The sequence below is a fragment of the Castor canadensis genome, chromosome 19 (genome assembly GCF_047511655.1).
Source record: "Castor canadensis chromosome 19, mCasCan1.hap1v2, whole genome shotgun sequence".
Lineage (NCBI taxonomy): Eukaryota > Metazoa > Chordata > Mammalia > Rodentia > Castoridae > Castor > Castor canadensis.
This window is the reverse complement of record NC_133404.1, coordinates 27,823,476-27,848,957: the sequence shown is the minus strand read 5'-3', so window position 1 is coordinate 27,848,957 and position 25,482 is coordinate 27,823,476. Positions and strand designations below refer to the sequence as shown.

General features: G+C 39.6%; 1 protein-coding gene and 1 pseudogene across 4 annotated transcripts in view; both read left to right on the top strand.

Annotated features, from left to right (window-relative positions):
• Entrep2 (endosomal transmembrane epsin interactor 2) overlaps positions 1 to 25,482 on the top strand; it is a 469,028-nt gene that overhangs the window by 404,989 nt on the left and 38,557 nt on the right. The window lies entirely within an intron of this gene.
• LOC109676637 (large ribosomal subunit protein eL38 pseudogene) lies at positions 13,089 to 13,803 on the top strand (annotated as a pseudogene).

Genomic DNA, 25,482 nt, shown 5'->3' with positions numbered 1-25,482 from the left:
CCCAAATGTGATACCCAATCATAGAAGACAGTAAGGTGAATGGCCTGGCCCTCCCCAGAGCTGGTGACTTCCTCTCCTATGATCCAGAACCTATCAGGAAAGAGCCAACTTGACATCGCAGCCAGACCTGCACAATCCTGGCACACTCTCTGCTTCAGTTTAAAGTCTATGCTAGTCCTGGCCTTACAGGTGAGGAAATCCAGGCCCAGAACAATGACAAAATGCTGAAAGCCACACACCCAGGACTAAGAGAACTGAACCAAAGCTGCCTGTCCGGGGATGTTTCTCAAAATGTGAACTGAAAGTGAAGCTTTCCTGGGGGGCAGCTTCAGTGCTGTCTTCTGTCACAGTTGTGTACAGTACTGGCCCCCATAGTGTACTCCCAAATCACTCAGGGTTAGTTAGCACCTGCCATCCAGCACCCTCTTCAGCCTCCTGCTCAGCACATTGCTGGGCCACAGCTGCCTGGCCCCAGAGTGGCCAGCGAGCCCCCTCCCCAGGCTGGGACTGCAGAGCAGAGAGAGTGAGGCCAGGGTCCATTGCTAATGCTGCTCTGTTTATCTGAGAACTGGTCTGCAGAAATAACAAAAGTGAGGCAGATGGCACCTACAGAGGGTACAGAGTTTGTCAGCTATGGCCAGTGACCCTCTGCAGACCTGGGAGGGATGGGAGCTTGCTTCCACTGCAGCAGGTACCCTAGCCACTCTGGGAGAGCAGACAGGCAGGAGTGGACCTGGGCGTTGCAACCTTGTCGGGGAAGGGGGAGGTGCAGGCTCAGCAGGGAGTGAGGGGGTGCAGGTGAGCTGGAGCCCAGGGCAGATTGACAGTGAGCTTGTCAGCCTGTGTGAAAGCAAATGATGTTATTCAAGCTAAGACCTCCTAAAGTGGAGTTGGGATGCTTACAAGAAGCTTGCATGCTTACCTGTGAAGGGTTAAACAACAGACTGTTATAGTAGACTTGGATAGACAACTGAAGTCAGTATCTGTGGCCTTCAACATCTCTTAGCTGGAGTACTGGTTTGCCAATCAGAAGGGTATTATAATTTGGAATTTCTAACTGCCTCTATGTTTTTAGTACTGTGCAAATCCCATACAAGAAACTTCTGCTGGATTTGTCTTATGGGGCACTATTTGGGTTTCCTCTGACTCAGTTTATTCAAGTTGTAATTCTTATTTCCCCAAATAAATGCTATTGCCTTTGACCTATGTCAGCCTTTTTTAGTTAATGCCCAGTTGTATGTGGAGTGTGGGTGTGATTAAGGATAGTACTAAGATTTTGGATCCTCCAGTCACATCCATAACACTTCCTTAAACAAGGATAAGGGACACTGTAGAAGCCCAAGGAACTAGGGTTCCTGTTATCCTTTCTACTCTCTCTCCCCTTCCCTCTCCCCCCAGGCCTTGCCTCCTCCTGAGTACATTGGCTCCTACTTGTTTTTCTCCCTCCCACCCCCGTCTTTACTGTCCTACTCCAGGTGAGGCGTCATTGTCCCTCCACCACCCAAGGACTGTGGACTTTGTGTTACTACTGGATGTGAGGGAGTGCTACTGGCTAGGTCCAAATTTTGTCAGTGTCTTTACTTGCCTGACTTCCTTCTGTTCAAATGGAATTCTCCCAGATAACCATGCATCCATTCTCTAAAGGTCCAGCCCAAATGCTGCCTTTGCTCGGCATCTCTCTTGGCTCTCTCCCATCCCAGCTGTCTTCACTGGGCCTTTCTCCCCTGTTCCATCTCTGGACCTCAGGGGTGTCACCAGTGCTGGTATGGCTGTCTTCCGCAGGAGCACATTGGGCACTGGAGGATACCCTCCTTAGTTCAGCCATCTAGGACTCCTGCTCTCTGGAATTAAAGGAGAGAAGGGGCTAAGTGGATTAATATGGCATTACCCGATAAATTACTCAATGAATCACTGCCTTTCATAATCAAAGCTTAATCGATAAATAACCACAAGGCAGTAATTGGCTGTTGGATCCAATTCTAAAGCCCAGAGTGGTCCCTGGCCTTAAGATTATGTGGATTTAGAGTGAACTAATTGATTCCTTCAGTGCTGAGGAATCAAGCAGGCTCAAATCTAATTGCCCTTCAATTCCTAAGCAAAAGAGGTACATTAAGGGTTGTGTCATGAGTGAAAACACTCCACTCCTTTGTGTGTCTTTTGGGAACCACTTGACAGTGGGAGATGAAGCAACAGCGATTAAAGTCAATCAAGGTTAAAAGAAATGTGTTCTGTAGTGCTACACCAGGGACCTTTGTACACCTTGCTCAACATTTGTTTCTAGACTTGAACATTCAGGGATGGGGATGCAGGACTGTTTTAAGACAGATTCTAAATGGTCTTTCCTGAGTTCACTGCACAGTGTCCACAACTGCAAACCTGTTGGTCCTTTTCTTTTCTTTTTAAAAATTTCCTTGTAAATCATTCCACATGAAAACTGGAACATTATTTTCACCAGTGACTAATAAATTTGGAACACTTGAAACATTTTATAAGTACCCAATCACCTGTACATGAAAGGGGATTGCTAATGAAAACAAAAATTTTCCTAATGTCATAATTTCAAACTTCTTGGGGAAAATATGTAGTTTTAAATATTTTCATTAGGTTTTCCTGCAGAGGGGAAGAGGGAGACAGGACCCTGCTATAGAGATGGCATGAACGCCTTGCACATTGTGTCTGGAAATGCCCAGGAATAAACTGGCAGTGGAGTTCTGAGGATGGGAGTGGAGGTGGCTCTGCCACAGGTGTCATGCTTTGGTGAACTTGTACCCCAGGAAATGCAGAATGTCCACATATTCAGGACAGCAGGCCCTGCATTCAGAGGAAGAATGGCTTTTGGGATAGTTTTAATGATGGGAAATAGAGAAGTCTCCTATCTTAGTCAGTTTGGGCTATTACAACAATAGAACATTTTAGGCTGGGCAGCTTAAATGAGAGTTTCTTATAGGCCTGGGAGTTGGAAATCTGAGGTATGAGAGCAGCGTGGTTGGGTACTGGTGAGGGCCTCTTCCTGCCTTATAGGTGGTTGTCTTCTCATTGTGCCCCCATGCAGCAGGGAGAGACTGGGAGGAAGTGAACCCTCTCCTGTCACTTCTTATAGGACACCAATCCCACCCAAGAGCCCCCCACCCTCCTGACCTAATCTATTTCCAAAAGCCTCACATGAATTTTTTTTAGGGGGTAATATAAATACTCATACCATTCACAACTAGCACCACCCTGCATTTAAATAAGTTGAATTAAATTTCTTTTATTTGTATTCTTTTTCAAAACATCTATATTATCAACGTGTAAGTTATAATTCATTAATGATGAGATTTTTTGATCTACTATTTTGTATTGTGTAGAAGCTAAATATTTTGCAGGTGTAAGTACTAATACAGAAAATTATATTATTTTCTGATACTATACATGTTTTTCTAAAATTCAAAAATAAAGAGGAATTAATGATACAGAAATTAGTGATACAAGACATTGAGATATTGTGCAGATACCACCACAACATACCCCACCCTCACCTTTTTGCAACCTAAATCTAGCTCTTCCACCTCAGGACTTTTCTTTTCTCAAACATCTCAGCCCACAGGTCATAGGTCATAGGTCATAGGCTACCACTCAGAGCTCACATCTCAGTCACCACTTATAGATCATTGTTCACAGGTCATAGTCACTACTCAAAGGTCACAGTTCACAAGTTACAGGTCACCACTCATGGGTAACCTTGGGAGGGTGGTGGTACCTGCCTGGGGTGGGAGTGGAACCCACCCTGATACACTTGAGGTTGGCTCCTTTGTCATTGTGGTGGGCTCCCTAGACCCCCTTCCTCCCTGACAGTGGTCATGCCCTTAACCTGTAACCTGTGCTCTGTAGAGGCTCCATGAGGTTCCAAGTCCTTACCCTCACACACTTGTGGAGGATGCACTGAAAGGTTGTCTTTCTCAGACTCCCAGGTCATCTTGCTTGGCTGCCTTCAGACCTGATCAGCATGAGTTCCCCTTCTGAAATCTACATATGAAAGTAGAATATTCATCTCACGTTGGCACAGCACCGTGAACAACACACACACACAGATATGTAACATCACACACACACACAATTCAGCACACACTCAGAAACACTATGATCTCAACTTCAATAGTAGTCCAGCCAGGTTATTCCTCTTGTCCCCAACCTAGAAAATCTCCCCCTGAAACTCAGGTGCAGCCAATCAACTCTCAGGGATGCTCTGGGTCTCTGAGCACAAAGCCTGCTGTCTCCACCACATAGCCAGTGTGACCAGCCCAAGTGCTTCTGTGCAGAGCCTGCCCAGGATGGCCCTACGACAGATGGCACACACACACAGGTTGGTGCACTCCACCCCTGCCCCAGCTGCTGCCTTAGCACGCTGGAGTCATCAGTAAATCTTCTCAGAGCTGGGATGTGACATCAAAGACAGGCCAAACTTTGATAACAGATTTCACAAACACTCTGGCTTGGTTGAAGTCTGCAGAAGGTGAATTTGCACTTGGATGGCCTCCCCATCCCAGCTTCAGTCCTACCTGAGGTGTCCAGTGTCCTGGGTCTCCTTTTATTTATCTTCTTCTCCCAAAACATTTGTTTCATTTAAAGTTATTATGGGGGTGAATACAACATTTATAACTGATAATTACCAGAAAAACTTCTGCCTCACATATTGACTTTAAAAAGTTTATCTTCTGGTGTTTCAGTTAATTTTTTTGTGTCACCTGTATTTATGTTACCTTGGTATTTATTCCAGAAAATTGTAAAGTTAAGACTGGTTAAGCACAGATCACTAAGTCTAGAGAGTTAACAGCTAATAAAAAAGGAAACAATACCTGACCATTCTAAAAAATATAAAAACTAGATTGATGATACATAGATCAGCGAACAATAGATTAGATAGACAGATAGATAGAAAGATAATAGGTAAATAGTGAAAATCTTACAATGGATACATTATCTTCTAAACATTTTTTACCCAATATGCATTCACATACAAAAAATTTTAAAGCTGGTGCTATACTAATACCATGTAGTAGTTTTTCCTTATTCTTGTGAGATAAGACCCCTAGTATGCCTGAATCCATAGATCATAGACCAAAGCATATATATATAGCATGTTTTTTCTATACATACCTGCCTATGTATAAATTAGACATAGTAAGAGATTAGCAATAACTCTAAATAAAATATGATTATGATAAATGCTACAATAAAAGTTATTTTAAACTTATGAATAGTTTTTGTGTGTAATTTCCCATTTAATATTATTGGACCTAGTGGACCCTCTTAAAGTAGACAGTGTTTTCACAGGTCAAGTAGATGTTGGAGTCCAAGGACTTGACTGGAGAGAAGCTGCACTGCAGAGCTGGGCTTCTGTCTGCCTCCAGAGACTCCTGGTCAGTATTCCCTTCCCTTGGAGTCCTGCCTGTGCATGTATTTGCCAGGGTTTCCTTTGTCAGGTGAGAAGTGTATATAGGTGGTGTCAGGGAAGATGATGGATTGTTAACATTCCTGTAGCCCAGCAGTGACCAACTTACCCCAAAAAAGGAAGAGTACAGGACCCCAAAAGGCACCCACAGGATCCCATAACCAGTGAGAAACAAAGCAGTCTCTGAATCCACAAATAGAGAAATAACTAACCACAGGAAGACTGGGAAGAACAACTCACAGCTCAACACTCCCAATCCCCCACCCCTGAATTCACCATGTGTTTCCAGGCTTCATTACTTGGTGGTAAGTCCCACTTCCAGGCACACACAGGAACTCACAGCTCCATGCTTCCCGCCATACACAATCTGCTGCCTTCACCCTGAAACACCAGGGAAACTGGCATCCTGTGTAAGCAGGACCAACAGCTCCCCCAGCTCCACAGGTAACAAGGTGCAAGCCAGCAGGCTCATTTCTTCCTGCAGCAGTACCACAGAACTGAACGCCCTGAAACCCATGTGGGAAATCAGGCCCCAGAACTCCTACTGCCCATAGGCTTTGTTCTCTAGCACCTGCAGCAGCTCCTGTGGCTCCTGGAAGGCCACACCCCAATGCAAGTAGACCCCAGGGCCTCCACTGCCTTGCAGGCACCAGACAATTCAAACCACTGACCTTGCTGCCCATGGACTCCCTCAACATGCTACACAGTGCCAGGAGCCTACCACCACACACCCAAGAGAACCCCAGACTCCAGGCCTTGCTATTCTGCAGGCACCGGGAGGCTTCCCTCCCCCCAGAGTACAGAGGCCCACCACTGTCCCTGACAGCAAGAGAGCCCTTGCTCCCCCATCAAAGAGCAAGAATGCCAGATTTCCCAGAGGGGAAAAAAGCTATAATCTGCTACTCTGAAGGCAGCATCAGAAGCCCTATTCTTCCAGGGTACACAGAAGCCCAGTGCTTTACACTGCACCTCTTGGCAAGAGAGTCATGTCTCTCTGTCCAAGAGTTGGTTTCCCAGCTCCTCCACAGACTGGCAATCTGCTACTCTGCTGCTGCTAGGAGGCCTGCCACCCACAGTGCACAGAGACCCAGCACTCTCCACTGTGACTGCAGGAGAGCCCTTATGTCCCCATCAAAGAGCAGGAACTCCAGCCCCTCACTGAAGGGAGAAAAGAGGTAATCAGCACCACAACCAGAACCCTGCAAGGGGCAACATATCCAGCATACCCCTCTCTGAGGAACACTGCTGGAGCTCCAGGAGAAGGAAAAAAAAACCTCAAAACACCAAATACAGGGACACAAAATATTAAAACCATAACCCAAAACAACTCCAGATGTGTAAATCTCAACACAGAATAAAACAGCAAGACAACCCCTTTCCATCAAAAGCCAATCCCACCACTAAGGATCCAAACACCTATGTAGAGGAAGAGCTATCAAATAATGAATTCAAAAAAAAATAGTAAAAATGATTAATGACCTCAAAGAAAAAACACCAAAGTTAGCATTTGACTTCAAAGAGGACATGAATGAACAATTAAATGAGCTCAAAGAAAATACAAACAAACAGATGAATGAAATCAGGAAGACTATCCAGGATATGAAAGAGGAAATCAATAAAGATACAGAAACCCTGAAAAATAATCAATCAGAAATAACTCAGTATCTCAAATAAATATCACAATTGAAAGCTTGTCAAACAGAGTGGCAAGTTGAAAATAGAGTATCAGGAACAGAAGACAAAGTGGAGGAGTTAGACCAAACAGTAAAAGATCATGAGCGGATGCTAAGAAAATATGAATGGAATATGCAAGTTATCTGAGACACCATGAAAAGGCCAAACCTACAAAACATGGGTGTAGAAGAAGGAGAGGAGATACAAACCAAGGCGTTTACAACTTATTCAATAGAATAATAGCAAATAACTTCCCTAACCTCTAGAAAAAGAGAGTAACCCAGGTGCAGGAAGCTTACAGAACACCAAACCATCAGGACCAAAAGAGAAACACAACCCAGACATATAATCAAAACACTCAGCACACAGAACAAAGAAAGAATTCTGAAAGCTGCAAAAAAGAAAAGACAAGACACATATAAAGGCAAATCCATTAGAATAACAGCAGATTTCTCATCTCAAACTCTAAATGCAAGAAGGTCATGGAAAGATATAATTTAGGCCCTGAAAGAAAGCAACTGTCAGACTAGTCTACCCAGCAAAAGTATCCTTCATAATTGAAGGAGAAACTAAAACCTTCTACAACAAGGAAAAACTACAAGCATTTGCAACCACCAAGCTAGCACTACAGGAGAGAATTAAAGGGCTTTTATATAGAGAACAAGAAACTAGAGTGAGAAAGGGTAGACTCAAGAAAGAATAAACTTTTTTGAGCAAGCAGATCAGTAAACAAGGAATAGGTAAAACTAAACAACTGGGAAGCAAAAATGACTGGAAACAACAGATACCTCTCAATATTAACACTGAATGTAAATGGCCTCAATGCCCCAATCAAGAGACATAGAATAGCAAATTGGATTAAAAAACAAGACTCAACCGTATGTTGCTTACAAGAGACTCATCTCAATGAAAAAAATAAACAATGCCTTAGAGTCAAAGGATGGAAAAAAGTTTTCCAAGCAAATGGACCCTACAAACAAGCAGGAGTATCTATACTCATTTCTGACAAAGTAGACTTCAGACTAAACTCAATCAGGAGAGATGATGAAGGTCACTTCATATTAATGAAAGGAACAATTCATCAAGAGGAAATATCAATCCTTAACATATTTGCACCAAACACAAAAAAAAAACCTTTAATGGCCCTAAGAGCACAGATAGATGCTAACACAGTGATAGTGGGAGACCTGAATACCACACTGTCACCAATAAATAGGTCATCCAGACAAAAGCTCAGCAAAGAAACTTCAGAACTATTCCACACATTAGACCAAATATACATGGTTAATATCTACAGAGTATTTCATCCAACAAATAATCAATAAACATTCTTTTCTGCAGCTCATAGAACTTTCTCCAAAATAGATCATATTTTAGGACACAAACTCAAGAAAATTGAAATAACTCCCTGAATCACATCAAATCACAAGGGAATAAAACTAGACCCCCACAACAAAAGAAACCACAGAAAATATTCAAACATGGAGTCTGAAAAACACATTGCTGAAAAACCAGTGGGTGACTGAAGTAATAAGGGAAGAAACCAAAAAGTTCCTAGAATCCTAGGAAAATGAAAATACAACCTACCAGAATCTGTGAGATAAAACAAAGTCCATGCTAAGGGGAAAGTTTATAGCTATAAGTGCCTACATTAAAAAAACAGAGACTTCTTAAATAGGAGCTTAAGGTGCTTAATGATATACCTTTAGCTCTAGAAAAACAAGAACAAACCAAACCCAAAACCAGCACACAGAGAGAAATAATAAAAATCAGAACTGAGATCAATGAAATAAAAACCAAACAAACTATACAAAGAATCAATGAAACAAAAAGTTGGTTCTTTGAAAAGCTTAACAAGATCGACAAGCCCTTAGCCAAAATGAAAAAAAGGAGGATGGAGAAGACCCAAATTAATAAAATGAGAGATGAAAAAGAGGACATAACCACAAATACCAACAAAATCCAGAGAATCATTAGAGAGTACTTTGAAAAGCTATACTCAAGTAAACTGGAAAATCTAGATGAGTTGGATAAATTCCTAGACGCATATAACCAACCAAAATTGAACCAAGAAGATATTAACCACCTAAATAGTTTTATAACTTACAATGAAATTGAAACAGAATTAAAGAGTCTCCCTACAAAGAAGAGGCCAGGACCTGATGGATTCACAGCTGAATTTTACCAAACACTTAAAGAAGAACTAATACCAATACTCCTTAAACTTTTCCAGGAAATAGAAAGGGGAGGAACACTACCAAACTCCTTCTATGAAGCCAGCATTATATTCATCCCAAAACCAAACAAAGACATAACCAGAAAAGAGAATTATAGACCAATATCTTTAATGAATATAGATACAAAGTTTCTCAACAAAATTCTGGCAAACAGAGTTCAACAGCACGTCAAAACGATCATCTACCATGACCAAGTCTGTTTCATTCCAGGGATGCTAGGATGGTTCAACGTATGTAAATCCATAAACATAATACAGCATTTAAACAGAAACAAGGACAAAAACCACTGATCCTCTCAATAGACACAGAAAAATCCTTTGACAAACTCCAACACCCTTTCATGATAAAAGCTCTGAAGAAACTAGGAATAGAAGGAATGTACCTCAACATAATAAAGCCTGTATATGACAAACATGACACTAAATGGAGAACAACTGAAACCATTCCCCCTTAAGGTCAGTAATGAGACAGAGCTGTCCACTTTCTCCACTCCTGTTCAATATAGTTTTGGAATTCCTAGCCAGAGCAATAAGACATGAGCAAGAAATAAAAGGGATTCAAATAGGGAAGGAAGAAGTCAAACTATCCCTATTACAGGTGACTTGATCCTATACCTAAGAGATCCCCAAAAACTCTACCAAAAAACTACTAGAAATCATAACCTCTTTCAGCAAAGTAGCAGGATACAAAATTAGCATATAGAAATCAGTAGCTTTTCTACTACATACCAACAATGCACAGACTGAGAAAGAAATCAGAGAAACAATCCCATTTACAATAGCCTCAAAAACAATAAAGTACCTTGGAATAAATTTAACAAAAGAAACCAAAGACCCTTTTAATAAAAACTATAAACCACTGAAGAGAGAAATCAAAAAAGACATCAGAAGTTGGAAAGAATTTCCATGCTCGTGGATTGGTAGAATCAACATTGTAAGAATGGCCATACTATCAAAAGCAATCTACATGTTCAACACAATCCCTATCAAAATTCCAATGACATTCTGCACAAAAATAGGAAAAGCAATTGTGAAATACACTTGGAAACACAAAAAGTCCAATGCTGGAGGCATCACAATACCCAACCTCAAACTATACTATGGAGCTATAACAATAAAAAAATAGCACGGTATTGACACAAAAACACACAGGCAGACCAATGGATAAGAATAGAAAATCCAGATATAAACCCACACATCTATAACCAAATGATCTCAACAAAGAAACCCAAAACACGTGATAGAGAAAGGTCAGCCTCTTCAACAAATGCTGCTGGGCAAACTGGATATCCACATGCAGAAGATTGAAACTTGATCCCTCTCTTTCCCCTGTACCACAATCAACTCAAAGTGGATCAAAGACCTTAATATAAGGCCTGAAATTTTGAAACAACTCTAGGAACCAGATGCAAATACACTGGATCAGATAGGTATAGGGAATGACTTCTTAAATAGAACTCAAAAGGCTCAGCATCTAAGAGAAACAATGGACAAATGGGACTGCATCAAATTAAAGAGCTTCTGCACAGAAAAGGAAACAGTCACCAGACTCCACAGACAGCCCATATTATGGGAGAACATCTTTGCTAGCTACTCATCTGATAAGGGACTAATACACACAATCTACAGGGAAAAAACTCAAACTCCAAAGAATCAACACCCAATGAAGATTTGGGCATATGAATTAAAGAGGGATTCTCAAAAAAAAGAGGTACAAATGGCCAGTAAACACATGAAGAAGTGTTCACCTTCCCTGATTATAAAAGATGCAAATCAAAACAACACTTAGATTTCATCTCACCCAGTTAGAATGGCCATAATCAAGGGTAATAGCAACGACAAATGCTGGTGAGGATGCAGTGAAACAGGAACCCTTATACACTGCTGGTGGAAATGCAAATTAGTACAACCATTATGGAAAGCAGTTTGGAGATTCCTCAAATGAGAGATAGAACTGCCATATGATCCGGTGATACTGCTACTTGGCATCTACCCAAAAGAAAATAAAACAATACAGTGGAGACGTTTGTACACTAATGTTCATTGCAGCACTATTCAGAATAGCCAAGCTCTGGAAACAACCCAGATGCCCTACAACTGAGGAATGGATCATGAAATTGTGGTATATATACACAATGGAGTATTACTGAGCCACAAGGAATAATGACATGGGGTTTGAAAATAAATTGATGCAATTGGAGGACATCATGTTAAGGAGAGTTAGCCAGGATCAGAAACACATATGTGGGAGATAGATCATAAAGATAAACATATACACAAAAACAAGTATGATCATTCACAAATTCAGATGTAGAACATGTTTATAACAGTGGAACTTCTCTATGGAACTCAAGGAAAGAGAAAGGAAGAGAGAATGATAGAACAGCAGCAATATCGCATACCATAAGATGTGAAGGTGGAGGAAATAAGGATGTGTGTTGTAAGCTGTTGAAAAATGAGGGGTGGGAGGTAAAGGGGAGAGTTTTTGAAGGGACTGAACAGACCAAAGTAAAGTACACCCACAGAAGGCATACATTGAGACACCCTTCTAAATGTCAACTCAAATAGTAATTATGAAAACCAAGACTATAAAATAGGCACAGTGTGTGCCATGGGGGGAGAGGGAATAGTGGAGGGAGGAGGGTGAATGGAGGAGATTAGGTGATGGTATATGGTTGATGGACTTCATACTTCATATACCTATATGAAACAGAACTAAAAAACTTTGCAATTTCTTTAAGTGGGATAAGGAGGAGGCTGAGAGGGAGAGACAATGGAGGCAATTTAAATAATGTATAAGACTAATCAGAACTGTCACTACAAATCCCCCCTCTGTATAATGAATATTTCCTAATAAAAATTATTGGACCATGGATAATTGAACCATAGAAATCAAAACTGTTAATAAAAGGGGGTGCAAAGTTGGTTTTATCAATTAAACAGGGATCTGAGCATCATTTATTAGGACTCTGTCATTTTCTTGCTGACTTATATGTCAAGTTTCCATAGTTCTTCTTCTGCCTCTTAGTCCATTTTTCTACTTTTAAAAATCAATTCCACTCTTCCTTGCTCACTTACTCTGCTTTACGGCAGATCTTGATATCTGGTGGGGAAAATTCCATCACCTCCTTTTTCTTCCACATTATCTTGTCTAGCTTCATTTCCTTTTAGTATCTTTTGGTGCAACAATGGATATAGCAATAGAATATATATAATTTGTAGAAGATAATGATTAAATAAAACCATGGGACTCCCTGGATATCACCTATACCACCATATCTACCTGTGTGTGCCCCAGAAAAGAGAACTGCCATCTTGAATTTTTAATTTTTTTCCATTTTTAATAGTTTAATTATCTAGGTAATATGCTTAAACAAAACAAAAATAGTGCTTTTCTTTCTTCCTTTTTCTTTCTCTTTCCTCCCTTCCTTCTTTTCTCTCTCTCTCTCTCATTCTCCCTCTCCTCTCACTTTCTTCTCTCTCTCCTCTCTTTTCTTTCTTTCTTTTTTTTTTTTTGATGCAATACTGGGGATTGAACCTGGAACACAATCACTCTGCCACTTGGGCCACACCTTAGCTCCTTTTTTTGTATTTTGTTTTTTCCAAACTTTGCTTGGGCTGGCCTTGAACTCATGATCCTGATCATCCCACCACTGCCTCCTGAGTAGTTGGGATGATAGGTGTGTACCACTATGCCTACCTTTGTTTTTTCTTTAGTTTTGTAAAAAAAAAAAAAAAAAGGCATTATATTGTGTGTTCTTAACAAGTTACTTTCCTCAAATTCATCTGTGGTGGTGTGTAAGGCTGCAGCACATTAATTTTCATTGCCCTAGAATATTCCATCTATGCCTATACCACAGTGAATTCTACTTCAGTGTGCAAGGAGACTTAGAGGGTCCCAGGTGCTTTTTTTTTTTTTTAGCAACATTGCTGGCCAGAATGAACCTCTGTGTCCATCTCATGGCACACATGACAAGCACTCCCTAAGACTGCTGCAAAAATGCAACTTTCGAAGGTGATACCAGGGTTTCTGTGAGTGTCTTTGGTAGTGCCAGTCTGTGCTCTCTGCACATCATGTCACCATGCCTCCAAAAATCAAGGAAACCAAGGATTTTCTGCTCACAGATGAGAGAAAGGATACCACATCTGTCAAGATCAAGAATAACAAGAATAATGTCAAGTTTCACCTTTGCTGTAGCAGATACTGTTGTACCTTGGTCATTGCAGACAGAAGAAGGCAGAGAAGCTGAAGCACAACCTGCACCCAAATTTGGCAGTGGAGGAACTGAAATGTGTCAGATGTACTGATCTGAACTGTATTAAAATCATGCAAAGTCAAAGGAAAAAAAAGGCGATATCAAATTACTTTCTACAGTGGTTGTGTCAATTTTTACTCCCATTAGGTCTTAGACTCATTGATCCACATCGCCAATACATCTCTCATACTTGGTATTATTTATGAATTGTGCCAGTCTAGCAGATATCCAAAAGGTATTGTGTGGTTTCAATGTACATTTCTCAGCACTTACTGAAATTGATCATCTTTTCAGATATTTATTCACCATTCATGTTCTTCTTCTGAGAATTGCTGTTCATGTCTAATGCTGATTTTTTCTACTTGTTATCTGACTTTTTAAAGTTGATTTGTATTAGGTTTGTCCTTTGTCTTTTTTTTAAAGAAATCCTTTCCAATGTGGAAGATATAAGGATATATTTTCCTTATTTTTCCATATATATTTATTCCTTTTATCTGGGTTTTATTTTTGTGCATATTGTAGTAATAGTTATTTTGGCATCATTTATTGAATAGTCCACTCTTTCCACAAAAATCTACCAGTTTTCACACATCAAGTTCTAATATTTACTTACATCCTTTTCTGTTAAATAAATCTCTCTCCCTCCCTTCCCCTACTTCTCTCCCTCTCTCCTTCCTTTCATTCCCTTTCTCTCTCTCTCTCTCTCTCTCTCTTTCTCTCTCTCTCTCCATTTCTCTTAGTATAATCAGACTTCAACATCCTCAGGATGTATCTGCTCATTTCAAGTCCTTATACACAACAGTGTAGTATTTTCAGAGAACCTACACACATCCTCACGTATACTTTAAATAATATAATACCCAACACAATGTAAATAGCTGTTCCATTGTATTGGGTTTTTTATCCATTTATTCATATGTGCATACCTTGTTTGGGCCATTTCTCCCCACCAGCCCCTGCCCTCTCTCTCTCCCCCTCATCCCCCCTCACTTCCAAGCAGAACCTGTTCTGCCCTTTTCTCCAATTTTTTTGAAGAGAAGACATAAGCATAGTAAGAAAGACAAAGCGTTTTTGCTAGTTGAGATAAGAATAGCTATACAGAGAGATTCCTAGCATTGCTTCCATGCACAAGTGTGTTGCAACCCAAATTGATTCATCTCTACCTGATCTTTTCACTAGTTCCCAGTAACCTTCCCATATTTACCCCTGTTGCTTTAAGTTTTCTGTGTTAACTCCTCTGCAGTGGGGACATCAAACACTTTCAAGTTTTGGGTTTCCTACCTATCCCCCTTCCTCCCATATGTGCTCTCCCCTTAGCGTGTGACCCAAGTCCAACAACACTACTGCATTTGCCCTAGATCTAAAGTCCACATATGAGGGAGAGCATAAGATTTTTTGTCTTCTGAGCCCGGCTAACCTCACTCAGAATGATGTTCTCTAGTTCCATCCATTTACTTGAGAATGAGAAAATTTCATTCTTCTTCATGGCTGAGTAAAATTCCATTGTGTATAGATACCACATTTTCTTGATCCATTCATCAGTAGTGGGGCATGTTGCTTGTTTACATAGCTTGGCTATGTGAATAGTGCCGCAATAAATATGGGTGTGCAGGTGCCTCTGGAGTAACCTGAGTCACATTCCTTTGGATATATCCCCAGGAGTGGCATCGCTGGATCATATGGCAGATCTATGTTTAGATTTTTAAGAAGCGTCCATATTTTTTTCCAGAGTGGTTGCACTAGCTTGCATTCCCACCAGCAGTGTATGGGGGTTCCTTTTTCCCCACATCCTCACCAACACCTGTTGTTGTTGGTATTTTAGATGATGGCTATTCTAACAGGGGTGAGGTGGAGTCTCAGTGTGGTTTTGATTTGCATTTCATTTATGGCTAGAGATAGCATTTTTTCATGTGTTCTTTGGCCATTTGAATTTCTTCTTTTGAGAAAGTTCTGTTTAGTTCAGTTGCCGATTTCTTTATTGGTTCATTGATTTTGGGAGAGTTTAGTTTTTTGAGCTCCCTGTATATTCTGGTTATCAATCCTTTGTCTGATGTGTAGCTGGCAAATATTTTCTCCCACTCTGTGGGTGTTTTCTTCAGTTTAGAGACCATTTCTTCTATTGTGCAGAAGTTTTTAATTTTATGTAGCCCCATTTATCCATCCTTTCTATTAGTTGCTGTGGTGCTGGGGTTCTATTGAGGAAGTCCTTGCCTATACCTATTACTACCAGAGTATTCCCTGCTTTTTCCTATACTAACTTCAGAGTTTCAGGTCTGACATTAAGGTCCTTGATCCATTTTGAGTTGATACTAGTACAGGGTGATAAACATGGATCTAGTTTTTCAGGTTTTTGCAGACAGATATCCACTTTTCCCAGCAACATTTGTTGAAGAGGCTGTCTTTTCCCCATTGTATGTTTTTGGTACCTTTGTCAAAAATAAGGTGGGCATAGCTGTGTGGATTCATGTCCAGGTCCTCTATTCTGTTCCACTAGTCTTTGTGTCTCTTTTTGTGCCAGTACCATGCTGTTTTTATTGCTATTGCTTTGTAATATAGTTTGAAGTCGGCTATTGTGATACCTCCAGCATTGGTCTTTTTGCTGAGTATTGACTTGGCTATTCGTAGTCTCTTGTGTTTCCAAATGAACTTGAGGGTAGATTTTTCAATCTCTTTGATGAATGTCATTGGGATTTTTATGGGAATTGCATTAAACATGTAGATTGCTTTTGGTAGAGTAGCCATTTTTACTATGTTGATTCTACCAATCCAAGAGCGTGGGAGATCTCTCCACCTTCTGTAGTCTTCCTCAATCTCTTTCTTCAGGGGTTTGTTGTTCTCATAGAGGTCATTCACATCCTTTGTTAAGTTTACTCCTAGGTATTTAATTTTTTTGAGGCTATTGTAAATGGAATTGTTTCCATATATTTTTTCTTAGTTTGTTTGTTATTGGCATATAGAAAAGCTAATGATTTTTGTAAGTTGATTTTGTATCCTGCCTTGCTGTAGCAGTTTGTGGTGTCTAGGAGTTTTTGGGTGATTTTTTTCGGTCTTTAAGATATAGGATCGTGTCGTCTGCAAATAGGGATATTTTGACAGATTCTTTACCTACTTGGATTCCTTTTATTTCTTCTTCTTGCCTAATTGCTCTGGCTAGGAATTCCAGGACTCTGTTGAATAGGAGTGGGGATAGTAGGCACCCTTGTCTCATTCCTGATTTTAGGGGAAATGGTTTCAGTTGTTGTCCATTAAGTATGGTGTTGGCAATAGGATTGTCATATATAGCCTTTACAATGTTGAGGTACTTTCCTTCTATTCCTAGTGTTCTTAGAGCTTTTATCATGAAGTGGTGTTGGATCTTATAGAAGGCTTTTTCTAAATCTATTGAGATGATCAAGTGATTTTTGTGTTTCCTTCTATTAATGTGTTGTATTACATTTACAGATTTGCATATGTTGAACCACCCCTGAACCCCTGGGATGAAGCCAACTTGGTTATGGTGTATGATCTTTTTGATGGGTTGTTGAATTCAGTGCACTGATGTTGGGTGCATATAAGTTGATAATTGTTATTTCCTTTTGGTGTATTTCACCTTTTATTAATATGGAATGTCCTTCTTTATCTCACTTGATCAATGTAAGTTTGAAGTCTACTTTGTCTGAGGTAAGTATTGCTACTCCTGTCTGTTTTCAGGGCCATTGGCTTGGTAAAACTTCTTCCAGCCTTCCATACTAAGCCAATACTTGTTTCTGTCAGTGAGATGGGTCTCTTGTAAGTATCTGATTGTTGGATCTTCCTTTGTGGAGGGGGTGAATTCTTCCTTTTTAATCCAGTTTGCCAAACTGTGTCTTTTGATGGGGGAGTTAAGTCTGTTAGCATTCAATGTTAGTATTGATAGGTATGTAGTGATTACTGTCATTTAGTTGTTTTTGTTGTTTAAGGGTTTGATTGTGTGCAGCAAAATCAATGTTACTCTCTGATTCCTTGTCTTTTCTTCTCCTGTGGTTTGGTACTTCCTGTCCTTTCATGGTTTTGTTTGCTTTCATTTTGTGTGTAGAATTCCTTGAAGAATCTTTTGTAGTGGTGGCTTGGTGGTCATATATTGTTTTAGTTTCTGCTTATCATGGAAGACTTTTATTGCTCCATCTATTTTGAATGATAGTTTTGCTGGGTAGAGTATCCTAGGGTTGAAGTTATTTTCATTCAGTGCCCGGAAGACCTCAATCCATGCTCTTCTTGCTTCTAAAGTTTCTGTTGAGAAATCTGCTATGATTTTCATGGGTTTACCTTTGTATGTTATTTGTTTTTTCTCTCTTACAGACTTCAATATTCTTTCTCTATTCTTTGTGCTTGTTATTTTGATGATAATATGTCGTGGGGTAGTTCTATTTTGGACAAGTCTGTTTGGTGTCCTGGAGGCTTCCTGTAACTGAATGGGCATAGCTTTCTCTAGATTTGGGAAATTTTCTGTTATTGTTTTGCTGAGTATATTACAAATTCCTTTTGCTTGCACCTCTTATCCTTCTTCAATGCCTATGATTCTCAGATTTGGTCTTTTGATGGAGTTGGTGAGTTCTTGCATATTCCTTTCACAGGTCTTGAGTTGTTTGACTAATAGCTCTTCAATTTTTCATTTAATTTCCATTTCATGTTCAAGTTCTGAGATTCTGTCTTCCACTTGTTCTAATCTGCTGGACTGGCCTTTTATTGTGTTTTATATTTCTGTTTCATTCTTTTTCTGGGGTTTTCCATATCATGGGTCACTTCCTCTTTAATATTGTCAGTTTTTGTCTTTAACTCTATTAACATCTCTCTATTTAGAATGTTCTCTATTTCACTTTGGTGTTTATTTATGAGTTCATTTATTTGTTTCTGTGTCTTCTCATGTTCTTTATTTTTGGTGTCTTGGAATTTCTTGAGTGCCTCTTGCACATTTTGGTTGACCGTGTCTAGTAACATCTCTATGAAATTCTCAGTGATTACATGCAGTATTTCTTCTTTCATGTTGTTCTTGTGGGCTTCATTGGGTTTTTTGGTGTAGTTTAACTTTGTTTTGTTGGAGTCTCACACTGGGTATCCACTTTCTTCATTTTCCTCTGAATCCTTTATCAAATTATTTTTGAGGGGAGAATGGTTTTCATCCCTTTTCCATCTTCCCATTGCTCCACTTGGTACTGTGTAACTATGTTCTTGATAGGCTATTGGTGGTTTCAATCACCTGTTTTCTTTCCCTTGGTTTAATTTTGGTTTGTGGGTGTGTTGGGATTTAGGTTAGTGTATGTATGCTACTTCTATCCTGGTCTGTGTGTAATTCATTATTAGCTAACTCACAATAGTAAAACTAACAAAACAAAATAAAACACAGGAAGAAAAAAAAGAAAACCAAAGAAATCAACAGGGAGAGGTAGACAAACATACACAGACAAACAAACAGGAAATAAAACAAACAAACAACACATCAAAAAATTCCAGGTTCAGGAATAATTTAATTTCAGTCTTAGTAGTTCTGGTGTTACTCCTTCAGCATCCATTCCTGGTGTTGGTATTTAAGCAGAGGCTCTGTCTTAGTCTCGCCAGGTGGTTGGTGAATTTCACCAGTTTTTTTTCCTTTCAGTGGCAGCTGCTTAGTCACCTCCTCCCTCAGTGTGATGTGGAAGTTTGAGTTTGTATATTGTCCTCAGGTTCCATCAAACAACTCTGTAACCCACCAGCCCTCCTGCTTTGGAGTTGGGTTTTGACTGTGTTGGTTTATTGGGGGCTTGTTTCTTTGCCTCGCTCCCTTTCTCTGGGGCAAGGTCAAAGATCCGTCAGGCAGCTTCCTACTGTCAGCGTGTTGTGATGGTTTGTTGATTGTTTTTCAATTTTGCAGTGTTGCTTGACTTTGGGTTTGCTCACTGGCTCAGGAGATGAGCTTTGTGGACCACTATCTGCCCTATTTCAGGCAGCGACTTATCACCTGCCCACTGTCAGCCCTTCTGCCTTTCCAGCTTCTTGCCCCTCCCCCCTTCTCTGGTGCACTCAGAGAACCCTGTCCCCCTCTGCTATGTGTTCCTTTTCAGTTCCTTGTTTATTATTCAGGGCTTTTTCTTCTTTTTTTGTGTGTTTGGGGGTCAGTGTATCCAGGGGGCTGTGCTGGTTTATCCTAGGGGTGGTATGGAAATACCACATGATGCTTATTTGCTCGCCTGTTGTTCTGCCAGATGTCTCCTAAGCAGTTTTGGAGCTGGCATCTGGCAGCACAGGAGCCCTCCTGTTTTCCTGTTTTCTCAATGTAACATGGCATGGAGCAGCTTTGTATGGGCTGGGGGTTCAGGGTGTCAAAGTTTTGATTCTTCTTGGTGCTTTTTTTCTGCAAAGTGTGGCTCCAGCATCTCAGCAAGATTTTTGATTTACAGAGCTCGTGCTGTCTGCTTCTGCACTCTAGTCACCATCTTGGATCCTCGTCTATTGAATTGTTGAGGGAATGATGACAAGGAAAAAAAACAGTCTGTACTTGTCCAGTACAGGTGCATATTTTCCCCAAATATTTTCTAGCCAGTTTGTTGAATCCATGAATGTGGTAGCTGAGAACATGAATTTCATATTTTACCACAATTTCATAGTTAATATATTTTATGGTAAATCCTCCCAACTGGTAAGAACTTAAAGCCACACACTTAACCTTCCAGTCAAATTGTTTCTGTCTCCCACAAGTGCTGATATACTTTCCTTACATATAGCTATTCACTTCTCCCTCTGTCCTGAATCTACCCTGGGCCCAGAACTCAGGCACAAGAACATCATGCCTGACACTACAGCCTCCAGTGCCAGCACTGGAGTCCACAGCATACCTTGCCTCTTCCTTGACCTATTGAAACAGAGTGTGTTAAACTTTTAAAATCATTTTTAGAAATGCTTGTGTATTCAGATGGTCTGTATCCATTGCTCATCTTTGTAATTCCATTTTTTAAAATTTCCCTGAATGTTCTACACATCACTGTCCTGTACTCCATGCCCAACAACTCCAACATCTGTAGTCCTTTAGAGCCCAAGTTGGTTCTTTTATTACCAATGCCTCCTTCCTGAGAGTGGCTCTTGTCCATAGATACAGTATTTTTTTTATGTTTTTGCTCTTACATACATTGTATCTATTTAAGGTGTGCAACATAAATTTTATATACTTTTATATAAAATGAAAGGATGAATGGAAGTAATGAAACAGATATGATATCCATCATCTCACACTGTAACCTTTGTTTTGTAAAAGCACCTAAATCTACTCTTATCAAAAATCTGTCGTATCGTACAAGACAATATTAACTATAAATCATGTCCTACAATTTGTTCATCTTGTGTATCTGCAACTTTGTATCTTTTGACCTCTATCTCCCCATTTTTCTCTTACCCCAATCCTTCCCTGCTAACCACTGTTTTATCCTATGACTCTAAACTGAGCATTGTCTAGAAACAACCCATCTCTGCCTCTGTAAACACCCAGAAAGTGCTTATACTTGGGGCTACTACAGTTACTTTCCAAGGGCTGAGATTAATTTAGAAGTCTCTATTCTCCCTTCCTTCCTGCTAGCCCAAGGAGCCAAATCCCAGTGCTGTGGTTAGCATTTACCCTCAGGACAACTGCTCACAGTTCTCAGATCCAGTTTTGGCTCACAGGTTGATCCTTTAATTTGGAAGATGAGTGAAAGAGGTCATTAGAGATCTACTCTACTTTCTGCAAGAAGAGTGACACCTCAAGAAACTATGCATGATTCAGAATCTGATTCTTTTGCAATCTGAGGGCCCTATCTGATAAATCCTTCTATTGTATCTATATTAGTCCATTTTCTGTTGCTGTGACAAAATACATGATATTGGGTGCTTTATTTTTAAAAAGAAATTTATTTAGTCCACAGTTTTGGAGGTTGAAAATCCAAGATCAGGCAGCCTGATCTATTCAGTCTTTGGGGAGGGCTTCATAGTGTGTGGTTCACTGTGGCAGAAGCCTGTGCAAGAAAGAATACACATGCTGAGACGGGAAGTCACAAAGCAGCAGGGGACCAGTCTTACTCTTGTCAGAACCACCCACTCTTCCAAGAGCTAATTCACTCCTTAAAACTAGTATTGATCCCTTCCAAGAGTGATGCCCCTCCCCTTGATCTAATTACCTCCCACTAAGCCTCTTAAAAGTTCTAATACCTCACTAGGGACCAAGCACCCAAAATATGAATGTTTATAGAACAACCCACATGAACACTACAGAACTACTTGAAGTGGAGGTCTCTCTTGACCAACTCTTAGCCTTATGTTCCCGGAATTCAGAGTATCTGGTCATAGTCTACACATGCATATACACATAGCACATATGTGTTCAGGCATGCACATGCATATATGGTTTTGCTGAGATCTTTATTGGGATTTCATTGGACTTATAAATTAATTTGGAGAGAATTTGCTTACTTATAATATTGATTCTTTCTATTCATGACTATGGAATCTTGCTAAAAAGCAGTACATTTTCCAATGTTTATTCTTGAGTATTATATTTTCATTGCTAATGTAAGTTATATCTTTTTAAAATTCTACTTCCTGCTTCTTGCTAGTATATGAAAATGCAATTAATTTTGCATACATTTATCTTATGTCTGTCAACACTACTCAACCATCCTACCATCTTCTTGAGTTAAGGGAACTCCCATGTATTTCTACTCCGTTAGAAGCTTTTTACACTAGTATTGAAATATCACTTCTTGTCTTACATCTATCAAGATAATTGTACGTTTTTATCTCATTGAATGTGATGAATTCCATTAATAGATTAGCTTGTTAAAACATCTTTGGAATGTTTAGTTTAGTAAACTAAACTTGGTGATATTTTGTTTTATAATATGCTACAAGATTTTAGTTTATCAGCATTTTCTTTTTTTTTATTTTTATTGTTTTATTATTCACATGTGCATACAATGCTTGGGTCATTTCTCCCCCTCGCCCCCACCCCCTCCCTTACCACCCACTCTGCCCCTTCCCTCTCTCCCCCACCCCCTCGATACCCAGCAGAAACTATTTTGCCCTTATCTCTAATTTTGTTGAAGAGAGTATAAGCAATAATAGGAAGGAACAAGGGTTTTTGCTGGTTGAGATAAGGATAGCTATACAGGGAGTTGACTCACATTAATTTCCTGTGCATGTGTGTTACCTTCTAGGTTAATTCTTTTTGATCTAACCTTTTCTCTAGTTCCTGGTCCCCTTCTCCTATTGGCCTCAGTTGCTTTTAAGGTATCTGCTCTAGTTTCTCTGTGTTGAGGGCAACAAATACTAGCTAATTTTTTAGATGTCTTACCTATCCTCACACCACCCTTGTGTGCTCTCACTTTTATCATGTGCTCAAAGTCCAATCCCCTTGTTGTGTTTGCCCTTGATCTAATGTCCGCATATGAAGGAGAACATATGATTTTTGGTCTTTTGGGCCAGGCTAACCTCACTCAGAATGATGTTCTCCAATTCCATCCATTTACCAGCAAATGATAACATTTCGTTCTTCTTCATGGCTGCATAAAATTCCATTGTATATAGATACCACATTTTCTTGATCCATTTGTCAGTAGTGGGGCATCTTGGCTGTTTCTATAACTTGGCTATTGTGAATAGTGCTGCAATAAACATGGGTGTGCAGGTGCCTCTGGAGTAACCTGTGTCACAGTCTTTTGGGTATATCCCCAAGAGTGGTATTGCTGGATCAAATGGTAGATCAATGTTTAGTATTTTAAGAAGCCTCCAGATTTTTTTCCAGAGTGGTTGTACTAGTTTACATTCCCACCAACAGTGTAAGAGGGTTCCTTTTTCCCCACATACTCACCAACACCTGTTGTTGGTGGTGTTACTAATGATGGCTATTCTAACAGGGGTGAGGTAGAATCTTAGTGTGGTTTTAATTTGCATTTCCTTTATTGCTAGAGATGGTGAGCATTTTTTCATGTGTTCTTTGGCCATTTGAATTTCTTCTTTTGAGAAAGTTCTGTTTAGTTCACTTGCCCATTTCTTTATTGGTTCATTAGTTTTAGAAGAATTTAGTTTTTTAAGTTCCCTATATATTCTGGTTATCAGTCCTTTGTCTGATGTGTAGCTGGCAAATATTTTCTCCCACTCTGTGGGTGTTCTCTTCAGTTTAGAGACCATTTCTTGTGATGAACAGAAGCTTTTTAGTTTTATGAGGTCCCATTTATCTATGCTATCTCTTAGATGCTGTGCTGCTGGGGTTCCACTGAGAAAGTTCTTACCTATACCTACTAACTCCAGAGTTTTCCTACTCTTTCCTGTACCAACTTTAGAGTTTGGGGTTTGATATTAAGATCCTTGATCAATTAGAGTTAATATTGGTATAGGGTGATATACATGGATGTAGTTCCAGTTTTTTGCAGAGTGCTAACCAGTTTTCCCAGCAGTTTTTGTTGAAGAGGCTGCTTTTTCTCCATTGTATATTTTTAGCACCTTTGTCAAAGACAAGTTGGTTATAGTTGGGTGGCTTCATATCTGGATCTTCTATTCTGTTCCACTGGTCTTCATGTCTGTTTTTGTGCCAGTACCATGCTGTTTTTATTGTTATTGCTTTGTAATATAGTTTGAAGTCAGGTATCGTGATACCTCCAGCATTGTTCTTTTGACTGAGTATTGCCTTGGCTATTCGTGGCCTCTTGTGTTTCCATATAAATTTAACGGTAGATTTTTCAATCTCTTTAATGAATGTCATTGGAATTTTGATGGGAATTGCATTAAACATGTAGATTACTTTTGGGAGTATAGACATTTTTACTATGTTGATTCTACCAATCCATGAGCATGGGAGATCTCTCCACTTTCTATAGTCTTCCTCAATCTTCAGATGTTTATAGTTTTCCTTGTAGAGGTCGTTCACATCTTTTGTTAGGTTTACACCTAGGTATTTGATTTTTTTTTAGGCTATTGTAAATGGAATTGTTTTCATATATTCTTTTTCAGTTTGTTCATTATTAGTGTATAGAAATGCTAATGAGTTTTCTATGTTGATTTTATATCCTGCTACCTTGCTGTAGCTATTGATGATGTCTAGAAGCTTCTGAGTAGTTTTTTGGATCTTTAAGGTATAGGATCATGTCATCTGCAAATAGGGATATTTTGATAGCTTCTTTACCTATTTGTATCCTATTTATTCCTTCTTCTTGCCTAATTGCTCTTGCTAGGAATTCCAGTACTATGTTGAATAGGAGTGGAGATAGTGGGCATACTTGTCTAGTTCCTGATTTTAGAGGGGATGGTTTCAGTTTTTCTCCGTTAAGTATAATGCTGGCTGTAGGTTTGTCATATGTAGCTTTTATAATGTTGAGGAACTTTCCTTCTATTCCTAGTTTTCTTAGAGCTTTTATCATGAAATGGTGTTGGATCTTATCAAAGGCTTTTTCTGCACCTATTGAGATGATCAAGTGGTTTTTGTCTTCGCTTCTGTTAATGTGGTTTATTACGTTTATTGATTTTCGTATGTTGAACCACCTCTGCATCCCTGGGATGAAGCCTACTTGGTCGTGGTGAATAATCTTTTTGATGTGTTGTTGAATTCGGCTTGCAATTATTTTCTTGGGGATTTTTGCATCAATGTTCATTAAGGAGATTGGCCTATAGTTCTCCTTTTTGGAGGTGTCTTTTCCTGGTTTTGGGATAAGTGTAATAATGGCTTCATAAAATGTGTTAGGCAGTTTTCTTTCCCTTTTTATTTCATGGAACAGTTTAAGGAGGGTTGGTATCAGTTCTTCTTTAAAGGTCTGATAGAATTCAGCAGAGAATCCATCAGGTCCTGGACTTTTCTTTTTGGGGAGACTCTTGATTGCTGCTTCAATTTCATTTTGTGTTATAGATCTATTTAGGTGATTATCCTCTTGGTTCAT